The 11806-nt window shown below is 41.0% G+C and overlaps 1 long non-coding RNA gene across 9 annotated transcripts; it reads right to left on the bottom strand.

The window, feature by feature from the left end:
* Positions 1-2125: 2125 nt before the first annotated feature.
* LOC127633395 (uncharacterized) lies at positions 2126-5857 on the bottom strand. Of its 9 annotated transcripts, none has more exons than XR_007969209.1 (6): positions 5841-5857; positions 5117-5440; positions 4924-4978; positions 4192-4798; positions 3868-4027; positions 2126-3780 (listed from the first exon to the last, which is right to left on the bottom strand). It is a non-coding gene; the product is annotated as an uncharacterized LOC127633395 (long non-coding RNA). The 9 variants fall into 9 exon arrangements; XR_007969206.1 differs by having other exon boundaries at positions 4192-4978; positions 5117-5182; positions 5248-5440; XR_007969211.1 differs by having other exon boundaries at positions 4192-4978; positions 5117-5169; positions 5248-5440.
* Positions 5858-11806: the final 5949 nt, after the last annotated feature.

Genomic DNA, 11806 nt, shown 5'->3' with positions numbered 1-11806 from the left:
TGTGGTTACAGCCTTGCAAAGCAGCATTGGCACACCTGTCACAGTACGTTTTGAATTATATACTTAAAATGTCAAAATATTACAATAGATAAGAGTAATATAATTAGTTTGTGTACCTCTTAATTTTATCATCTTAATTTAAAATAAAGAAATAAATATTAAGAACCTGTGACATTGATCCAAGTTAGCGGCGCGGTAGCACGCAGTGGCCACTCCGGATACTAAATGGTGCTATTTTTGTTAAATAAGCCCAACTTATGCGGCACAGGGACATCGGAGACACCAGTGTTCGAGTTTTCAACCAGGCCTTGCACAAACTCCCGTTCAAGATGCTCAAACACATTCTTGCATCCGGCATCAGGACTGGTTTGCAGCTTTGGACCTGAAGGACGCATACTTCCAGGTCTCTATCTTGACTCGACATCGACCCTTCCTACAGTTCGCGTTCGATGGCCAGGCGTATCAGTACAAGGTCCTCCCCTTCAGCCTGTCCCTGTCCCCTTATGTCTTTACAGAGGATGCAGAGGCAGCCCTTGCCCCGCTAAGGGAAGTGGGCATCCGCATACTCAACAACCTCGACGACTCATCCTAGCCCACTCTCGAGAGTTATTGTGCGCCCACAGGGACCAGGTGCTCAGGCACCTCAGCCATCTAGGGCTTCAGGTCAACTGGGAAAAAAGCAAGCTCGCCCTGGTTCAGAGCATCTCTTATCTCGGCATGGAGTTAGACTCAGTCTCAATGACAGTGCGCCTCACCAATGAGCACACGCAGTCGGTGCTCATTGGAGGATATGGCATCCTCCGTGGCAGTTCCGCCACTTGGGTTGATGCATATGAGACCGCTTCAGCACTGGCTTCAGACTCGAATCCCGAGATGGGCATGGCGCCGCGGCACATACCGTGTGTTCATCCGGGACAAGCACGTCTTGATTCGCTCAGACAGCACCGCGACTGAGGTCGTTGCATACCACTCATATCCTGGGAAACCTCAACACACCAGTGGATGTGCTGCCGAGTGAGGTGGCCCCGTAGGAGGCAATAGAGGCGGAGCCGTGGAAGGCTCAGGAGGTGGAGCCGTGTAAGGCGGAGCCGTGTAAGGAGCCCTGGGAGGCTCGAGAGGCGGAGCCCTGGGAGGCGGAGCCCTGGAAGGCTCGGGAGGCTCGAGAGGCGGAGCCCTGGGAGGCTCAAGAGGCTCGGGATGTGGGAGAGGCGGAGCCCTGGGAGGCTCTAGAGGCGCAAGAGGCGGAGCCCTGGGAGGCTCGAGAGACGGAGCCCTGGGAGGCTCGAGAGGCGGAGCCATGGAAGGCTCAGGAGGCGGAGCCGTGAAAGGCTCGGGAGGCAGAGACCTGGGTTTTGGGAGGTGGCACCGTAGGAGGCTCTAGAGGCGGAGCCATAGGAGGCTCTGGAGGCGGAGCCGAGGGAGGTGGCGCTGTAGGAGGCTCTAGAGGCGGAGACCTGGGAGGCTCTGGAGGCGGAGCTGAGGGAGGTGGTGCTGTAGGAAGTTCTAGAGGCGGAGCCATGGAAGGCTCTGGAGGCGGAGCCGAGGGAGGTCGCGCCCTAGGAGGCTCTAGAGGCGGAGCCATGGAAGGCTCTGGAGGCGGAGCCAAGGGAGGTGGCACCGTAGGAGGCTCTAGAGGCGGAGCCATGGAAGGCTCTGGAGGTCACTCTGGTGGCCCCCTATTGGCCCACTTGGACTTGGTTCTCGGATCTCACACTCCTCGTGACAGCCTGGCGAATTCCCCTGAGGAAGGACCTTGTTTCTCAAGGACAGGGCACCCTCTATATCAAACATGTAATCAGTGTTCACATACTTGGTATCAAATTTAATTTAAAACTCAACTTTCATCTTCTGCAGTCAATTTTCCAATTATAACACTATAGTGAAAACATATTTTAAATAGGGCTGTCAATCGATTAAAAATTTTAATCGAATTAATTACATGGTGTCCCGATTAATTAATCGCGATTAATCGCATATAGAAATATTTGCTGAGAAAGCCCCTCATATAACAATAATTCAATATATAAAGATTATACATATTTATATCGATATATACTTATACATAGTTATCTTTAAATATTTAAAAATTATATATATATATATATATATATATATACACACACACACACATTATATATATACACACACACATATATATATATATATAGCATGCAGTTTATCAAGAATAATCATTGATCAAACCAGACAAATTTCCATTTGGCGCTTTTAATTCCACATTTCAAAGTACAGTAACTCATTGAAACACAATGTCAGATCACTGAAATATAAATAACAGAAAAATACAAACATATATATACACACACACACACATTATATATATACACACACACATATATATATATATATAGCATGCAGTTTATCAAGAATAATCATTGATCAAACCAGACAAATTTCCATTTGGCGTTTTAATTCCACATTTCAAAGTACAGTAACTCATTGAAACACAATGTCAGATCACTGAAATATAAATAACAGAAAAATACAAACATATATATACACACACACACACACACACACACACACACTAAAGAACATGCAAGTTTCCAATTAAAGTTTGGTTAAAAAAAAAACACTATTGAAACACTTACAATAATTGTTAATAATATAAAGAGGTCAGCTCTGGGATGAAAAGAATTACCAGTAAACATAAGCAATGAGGATATTTGGTACCAAATAAAGTGCAGGATACCAAATAAATTGAGGTATAACATCATATTTACAAGTCATTTCTAACAATAGGTTAAGTGGTAATAATTTAGAGTAAAGCTCTGGAGTAGAATATACCATTATAACTGCAATGCTGACCTGTGGCACAAGGATTTACAAGCTATATTTAACAATAGAATAACAGTTAAGCACTGTGACGGAATGAAAGTAGAATTTTTGGTACTAGTTAATGTGCAATATCAAATATCAGGCATGAAATAGGATTTACAAACTATAATAGAATCGTTAAGCACTGACGGAATGAAATAAGCCAATAATAAAGTCACGGTAAGTAGAATATTTGATACCAGATAATGTGCAAATATCAAGTATTAGATGTATAATCTAGGATTTACAAGCTATATTTAAAAATAGAATAGTTAAGCACTGTAACAATGAAATAAGCAGCAAATTGCATATGAAATAATTGAGATCTTTGGTATCAAGGAATGTGCAGGATAACAGGTATAATATACATTTTGACATTCAACTTACACATGACAACAAGTGGGAATAAATATAATTAACAGCAGAAAATCTGGCTGTAGAGAACACAGCCAATCAGAATGTCTGGAGTGGTTGGGGTCTGTGTGGCGTAGCGGGCTAAGAATCACCGGTTTTCCCCGACCTCCAGAATGAGGCAGTGCAAATTGGCATATCTTCAGCGATTCCTCGTGCGCCTGTATAAAAGGACAAACCATCCCATATTCATCCAAGGAGCTGCCCTCAAGGCAGGGTCACGAGAAAAAAAAAGAAAGAAAAAAAAAAGAGCAATTTCCACAGTGAAGAGTGTGGATTGGGTGAGTGTAGTCTGACGCTTTTTTAGGGGTCTTGATGTTACTGACTGCAGAATAAAGAAAGGGTTCCAGTTGTCAGTGATGCTGGGGTGTCAGTAGTCAGCCTAGGTTTAAGGGGTCAGCTGTGGGTCCCTCTCAGCTGTGCGGCACCTTTTTCCACCTTCACGGTCAGATGCTCCTTTCAGGTAAAGCGTAACGTTAACCTGGATCGCCTCATCAGTGGCATCTTGGGTTGCCGGGTTCTTCCGGATGGCTCCTGTAGAAAATAAAGATCTGTCATTCCATTTGAATGGCATAAGGTCATACACATCTACTTAAATATAAAAAAAAAAATCCAACTTACTTTGAACAATGGTCTTCAGGAACATGTCTCTAAAACATGCTTTATCCCCTACACCAGTCCAGGTTGTATTGATGGAAAGGTGATTAGAGAAGATACTCTGACGCATTCGCCACACGGTTGTCTTTAGGTCCCTCCCACATTTGATTGCCAAAAACCGAAGCTGAAAAAAAAAAAAAAGGTGTTACAAATTAAATTTCTCTGAAGCTTCTCATAAATTTAAAATGTGACAGGCTGTGGATTCAGACTGTATAATATGCAGTGTACAATCTTAATTTTACTTTTTAGATTACCCTATGGCGTTATAAACGAAATCAGCACACTTACAAATCGTTGCTGGAGCTCTTTTATCCTGCCTCAAACTGTTGTCAAGCAACGCCAAATCTTCCTGGGTGTCTAGGGGAAGTAACAGATCCCCTGGCAGGGATAACTCTCCAACAGACACATTGGCACTGAAATGTTGCAGCATAGTGTCCATTTTGTTGTCCATGCTACGCACAACATCGCCAAACTCTCCAAGACGTTGCAGCATTAGGATCTGATCTGCACCTACAGGGGTTCCCAGAATAAAAGAATAAAGTAGTCAGTCCTGGTCCCTCAACTACTAAACAATTACATTTATATCTAGGTCTACTACATGTACAGGTGGCCCCAGTGGGAATTAAACCAACAACCAAAGGTGTTGTTTGCAAGTTGTGCCTGATTGCCCAGATTGTCCCAACTTGCTTCACCTGCTCTTCAAGTGAGCTGCTGTCACCTGGGAAGTAACAATATATTGATTAGCAATACACTAAATATAATAGTAATATAATATAACCACAATTATCATACCAGTACCTTTCCCTGTAATTGCTATCCACAGTATGTTATGCATGGCATACAAGTTCATAATAAAGGACCCTTATGAGAACATCAATTCAATTTCATTTTCTTTCTTTGAAGCAGAATATTTGTTTGTAAAAGGGGAGGAAAAAGAAAATAATGAAATATTGGTATACAGATTTTGGTTGATATATCATACTGTACAGTGAAATTTGATATTGTTATATCCCTACTCACCTGAAGGAGGGATAGATCAGGCAAATCTCCAGTCAGGCCTTTGTAGAGTTTGCTCCTTTGTAGAACATAAAACTTTAATGAGTGGGAAGTGGCATATCCACAGGTATTTTAATTCAAACATGCAACATATTGTTATAAATCTACAATATTCAGCCTTTACCTTACACCCTCGGTTGTTGCACTTTACACTTACATTTGGTTTAGCCGACAGCCAGCCATCTTTTCCACAGGGCCTGGCTTTATACCCTATCAAGTTATTCTGGATACAGTTAAAAGTAGTTAGAAAATATAGCCAACAGGTCTATAATTATAGTGCAAACTTACCAAAGTTCTTGGCTTGTGCCACTGCTGTTCCCCTTCAGTACAGCTTTGCACAGGAGGCACAACTGGCACATTCAGTTCAGAGTAGTGTGCTGACTGGAACAGCAAAGCAACGCAGTGGTTGCATAATGCTGCTCCAGCAACACGTGCAGCTGTGTTGCATAAGCTCCACAGGAATTGAATCTTTCAGTACCACCTGCATAAGTAAAATGTCATATTAAATACTTATTTACATAGCTTGTTCGCCGTTTAATCATGATAGCCTAATACTTATAACACAAGATTGCATCTCAAACGAATGACTGAGTTGAAAACTTGAATAAGAACGCATTTTACCCGGTGGGGACCAGCTAGGGAAATTTACCTGCCTACAATAACGGTTTTCATTAGATTTGAGTTACATTAAACATGAATAACCTTAGCCAAGTCCCCAGGAACATCGGGTTATAATAAGTAACAAGCAAAAAATAACAAACAGTCTGCTTTAAAACTACGAAAAAACAAGCTTCTATACTAATGTTACATTAAAAATGAACACGTCGCGAACTAGCTTAACCGCTATCTGCCGGCACACCACATTAGATTAAAATACTTACCCTTGTAGTTGTGCGGAAGCAGGGGACCAGGCATCAACAATGCGATGAACATCGCTGACGCTTATTTTCGAAAGATCCTGGAGACATCGAGTAAAAACAGACATTTCGGGCGACGCGCAAAAGTAAACCGGAAACATAAATGCCGACTTCTGGCGACAGCGGAAGTTCGTCACTACGCTTGTGCACGTAGGCTAGTCAGTACTTCACAATTCACAGTCTTTGTAATGTGTTTAGATTTTTTTTTTGTATTGCCTTTACAGGGACTTTTAACACTTTTTAAACATTTGTACAGGTCATAATTGCAAATGAATCCCTTAGGCCTACCTGCAAAAATAACAAAAAAATCGAGGTTGAAAATGTTTTAAGACATAAACGAAATTTCTGCGCAACTGTGAAACCAGAGGATAATTTAGCTTTTTCATTGAGTTTATCCTTCATGTCAAAATTTTCATGTTAATGATAGATATTACCATGGTTGCAAATTAATAAAAAGAATATAAAGTATACCCAAGATTTTGGCCATGTTGCAGATGTCTTTCACTGTTCACTGATAGTCAGGCATTGGTGAAAAGTCTAACTTCATAGATTTATTCTGCTAAATTGTTCATACCATGAATTAAATATCTATTTTAAAACCTAATCAGAATCAGAAAGATATTTATTGGCAAGTAAGTTTTACAAAAGGAATTCTTTTTGGTTTATTGGTGCATGTCTCAAATGTGCATCAATCAAAAAATTGTAAACAATTTTCACCTAAGTGCATAAAATAATTCAATATATTTTACATATATTACTGTATAATCGCTTCAGAGTTTCAAAGTAATTTAAATGTAATTTCCTAAACCTTTTGGCTTTGGAGCAAAAAATAATAATAGCCAACATGGCTGGTCGATTTTGAGAGTAGAAATCCTTGTATTTCAAAGCGGCTTGCCGCCAGCCGCGGTTCATTAGACGGAGGCAACCGCCAGAGAAAATGAAGCAGTCGGCCCAGCGGCTGTTCGCTGGCATCTCGCAAGAAATGGGAGTGACGAATTCGGCGGCAAACATTTCATCCCCGCCAGTGGTACGCACCTATAGCCGACAGCTTAGGGTCGGCGGCAAAAAGAAGCCGTGCGGATATTTTTTGCTATCTGGGTATGATCATATTTCTTGGTTCTCATTAGCACTCTGGCTGCTGCATTTTGAACCAATTGAAGTTTATTTATTGATTTTGCTGGACATCCTCCCAGTAATGCATTACAATAATCTAGTCTTTAGATCATGAACGCATTAATTCGTTTTTCGGCATCAGCAACAGAGAGCATTTGCCGTAATTTAGCAATATGTCTTAGGTGGAAAAATGCTGCTCTACAAACATTGGTAATTTGATTTTCAGAGGACAAATTGGTTTCAAATATAACACCTAAGTTCTTCGCTGTTGAAGATGATGTAACAGTACATCCATCGAGAGTCAAATTATATTGTAGAACGACAGGGACTTGTGACTTGGTGACTTGGACTCGAGTCGACTCGAGTCGCTATTTTTATGACTTGTGACTTGACTTGACAAAAAATAAAATACTTGAGACTTGACTCGGACTTGGAAGTTAAAGACTCGGGACTTGACTTGACTTGAGACACGAAGACTTGAATGACTTGAGTGTTAATCACATCATGTTTTCAGTTTGAATATAAAATATGTACATTATTTTAAAAAATAAAGTTGATCCAGCTGGAGCGCAGGCTGAGAATAGTTTTGTCATGACTGGATCACGACACTATAGGCTATCATCAGCCATGCCCTCTCGTACCTTACGCACACCACACCCACTTAGATCAGATAACACATTAACATGTCAGCCGCGGTAAGGTTACAGAGGGTCATCGCTTTCGGCTTCAAAAATTATTATCAAGATGGCAAAAGACGAACAGCGCTTTGCAAGACATGCAACGTTAAGATCGCAGACAGCCAGACGACAACCTCCAATTTCGTCCGCCATTTGAAGAGCCATTCTGCCCAGTAAGTGCTTGTCAATTTGTTAATTTTATCTGGTTAGTTGGTAGTTAGCTAATGTAATAATAGCAGGGTTCCCACGGGTCCTTGAAATCCTTGAAAGTTTGTGAATCTGAAAAATACAATTCAAGGCCCTGGAAAGTTCTTGAAAATAAACATACATACATACAGGTCCTTGAAAGTGCTTGAATTTATTTTGTGCAAGAAGTTTTCTGGAAAAAAAAAAAATCTGTCCATTAATTTTTATTTCGCCAACACTTTGTGGCTTATGCTGCATACTAGCCTGCTTGATTTACGTTAGTTACGCGCATTTACGTTAAGTGTTTCCCGCGCGAGGTACTTTGTTTTGTACGTTGCCATGACGTTCACACGCGCTGGTACCTCAAGGTGCAATACCTTGTAAAAGAGGTAATGACTAATGGATATACTCTGAGTGTGTGTGTGAGTGAGTGAGTGAGTGAGTGTGGGTGTGGGAGTGTGAGAGCGCGAGAGTGAGTGTGTGTGTGTGAGCGCGAGAGTGAGTGAGTGTGGGTGTGGGAGAGAGAGTGTGTGTGAGAGTGAGTGTGGGTGTGGGTGTGGGAGAGAGAGTGTGTGTGAGCGGTAGTAGTGGGAAGTTCGGATCATTTTACTGACTCGGATCTTTGAGTCTCGTTCAGCAAAATGAACGAATCTTTTTTCGAGTCATTTCGTTCATTTCGTTCATTTCAGCAGAATATAATTAAATGTCATGTTAAATAGCCCAAAACATCAAGTAGTCTACTTACGAAAATGTTGATTCAATTTGAAATAAATAAATAAAAATAAACTATAGGGTAATGCAGCCAAAGCCAATTTATAAGAAACCGAAATGTTAATTTATTAATTGGGTCTTAAGTTTAAGCTATTGCAGTTAGTTCACCTCACCTCCTTTTTCTCCGCCTCTTGTGTCATCGGGTTCGAACTTCAAAACGTTAAAAATACTTAGTTGTCGATGTCGACTCGTCAGTGTCTGTGTGTGGGCCGTGTGGTGTGACACAGCAGCCAATGCACTCACTGACTGCATGCACATGCAGCATACCGGTCCGGATCCGGAAAGATAAATGATTAGTTCAAGTCTCGACTCTCGAGTCTTCGGGTTTGGGTTCGGCCGGGTCCGAAGTCTTTCGTTCTTCCTGTCAGTCCCATAGAGACTATGCTGTCAGTACCGAAAGAGAAATGATTAGTTCGTCTCTTCGGTTCGAGTCGTTCGTTCTTCAAGTCAGACTCACAAACCCATAGCACAGCACTATGCAGAGACAGAAATGATTAGTTCATCTTTCGAGTCTGAGTCCTTCGTTCTTTTGTCACGTGACAGCCCTATTAAATACTTAACCTAGTTCATAATTCACATCATTCTTACAAACATGTTGTAGTTAGTTTTTTATTTGATTTTTACTTTTACAGTTACATGTTACGTTTCTGGTCTCAAATTGTATCTTTTTTCATATGTATTTGTGAATTTCTGTCATGAAGATTCTTTTCTATAACATTGAATGTAGTAATGTAGAATGTAGTATTCATGCATTTTTCCATTCACTATGTTTTTTAGTCCATAAAAAATCACCTAAAAAGTCTACGAGTTGTTTTGTGAAAAGTCACAGTATATAACTTAAATATGCAGTTATTTAATAAACCTATGAAACCTACACCTTTGTAACATAGCTTATTACAACACTGTACACACTATATTGACTGGATGTTTATTGTTTGTTTATTTTTTGCCAACAATGCTTTAAAAAAATTGGATAACTATCCAAAAAGGAATTAAATAAAAATAAATAAAAAATAAATAAGAATGAAAAGGACACTATAAAGCCACAGAGCATAACCATATAACTTAAATCACAATATAAAGCCTAACACAATATTGCACAACAAGCCAGGCTTTTCAAATAAATAAAAAAGAAATAATTTTAAAACACACTGTGGCTATATATTTAGGGCCTGCTTTAAGGCATGTTTGCATTCAAAAAACAAGCTCCCGGACCTTGGCTGGGCTGAGCCTGTTTCTTCTGTCTGAGATAATCTGCCCAGTCTTAGAAAATACTCTTTCAGATGGTACAGATGTGGCCACAATGCAAAGTCTAGCCTTCATGACCTCAGAAAGGCTTTTATAAACAGGTGAACATCTCCTCCACCATGCCAGAGGGTCTGATGTACGGGGTAAGAGTGGTTCCGCAAGGTAGGCCCGCATCTCAACCATAGCATCTGATGTAGTTGAAGAGGTAGCAGAAGGCCTCAAGCTTGCTACCCTCTCATCAAAGTCTTCCCAAAACATGGCCCCTGCACTGGAAGTCACACCAGAATCTGGAGGATTCTCCTCTTCACTCTGAGTTGGGTTAATAGCTGCTGCAGCTGTTGTAACCCTCTTCACAGTCTCTTCTGCTGCCTGGTGGTTGACAAAGGCTTGCTTTTTGAACCTTGGATCCAAGCAAGTTGCATCAGCAAGCTTCTCAATGAGCTCCACTCTGCCAAACCTTTTAGTCATTTCTGACATTAGGGTGTCCACTAGTTTTTTAACAGCTTCAAATCTGGATGGATTCCTTTGATTCCGGGCAACAATCCTCAGAAGACCTCTGGTCATCAAAATTATTTTGGAGGCAGTCACAAACCTACAAAAAAATTTACAATTGTTTACATACTGTACATATAACAAAGCCAAAATCAATATTACACATAGAAATACATGCATGATTAAGAAATATAGAGTTTAAAATGTGTTTTTTTATATGAATGATAATCAAAAAATTTAAATTTAAAAAATACTTACTTTTCTGCACTCACTTCTGTAGTGACCTCCTCAAATGGATGAATAATATCCACGATTTCTCTGCAGATTTCCCATTCATCAGGCTGACAAGGTTGGCAGAGATGCATTAGTGAGAGCCAGGATGGAGATGATTGGCTCTTTGATTTCAATAAATCTTTTAACATATAAAATGTTGAATTCCACCTTGTGGCCACATCCTGTTTTAAGCGCAGCTGCTCTTGACCCATCTGTTTTTGCGTGGCCTTCAGCTTATCTGAAGCAACTGTGCTTCTATGGAAGAACTCAACAGTTGTCTTGACCTTTTGCAATATTGCTTGGACCTCTTTCAGTGCAGCTCTCACAATGAGGTTCAATAAATGTGCAAAACAAGGTACGTGATCCCAGTGGAGGTGGTCTTTCAGGGCTGAAACAATGTTGCTGGCATTGTCTGTGACACAGGCTACAATTTTGTCAACCACACCCCATTCATTTGTAACCCTGGTCAACTCACTTGCCAGGTGAGCAGCAGTGTGTCTGTCTGTCAACACAAAGCAGTCCAGGAGAAAAGAGGTCATCTGAAAGTCCTCTATGAAATGGCAAGTCACAGCCATGTAACTTGTGGTGGTCACACACAGAGGTCCAGCAGTCTGTTGTAAGACATACAGCAGATGCTCTCTTGATTGTGTCCATGATGTCAGCTCTTAACTTCTCAAACAGCCTAGGCATTACAGTTTTTGTTAGAGTTTTTCTGCTAGGTAGGCTGTATGATGGGTCCAGAAGATGTGAGTATTCCTTAAAGCCCTTATCCTCCACTATAGAAAAGGGCTGAAAGTCACAAGCAATCATTTTGACCAGAGCCTCATCTAGTTTGCTCTGTTTTAACGGATCCATTGGACGCATTATGAAACTACTCATAGATGTTTGCTGCTGTGGCCTCCTTGACCTAACTGCTCCTTGGATGGTGGTAGGTGCTGCTGGTATACTGGATTCTGCAGATGAGGTGCCAGCCAAAGAAGTTGAATATCCAGCAGAAGAGGTGCTGGTGGTGGACACAGCTCCAGCTGCTGCAGGGCCACCATCTTCAATCTCTGTTCTAACTTGTGCTAACAGCACAGTTGGATGTGAGCTTTTCAAGTGTCTTCTCAAATTTGAAGTGCTTCCTCCTTTAGTAGAAAAATTTTTCTTGCAGATGTTGCATTTTGCCTC

The sequence above is a fragment of the Xyrauchen texanus genome, chromosome 40 (genome assembly GCF_025860055.1).
Source record: "Xyrauchen texanus isolate HMW12.3.18 chromosome 40, RBS_HiC_50CHRs, whole genome shotgun sequence".
Lineage (NCBI taxonomy): Eukaryota > Metazoa > Chordata > Actinopteri > Cypriniformes > Catostomidae > Xyrauchen > Xyrauchen texanus.
Note: the sequence above shows the minus strand (reverse complement) of the source record. Positions and strands in the feature narration are given on the sequence as shown.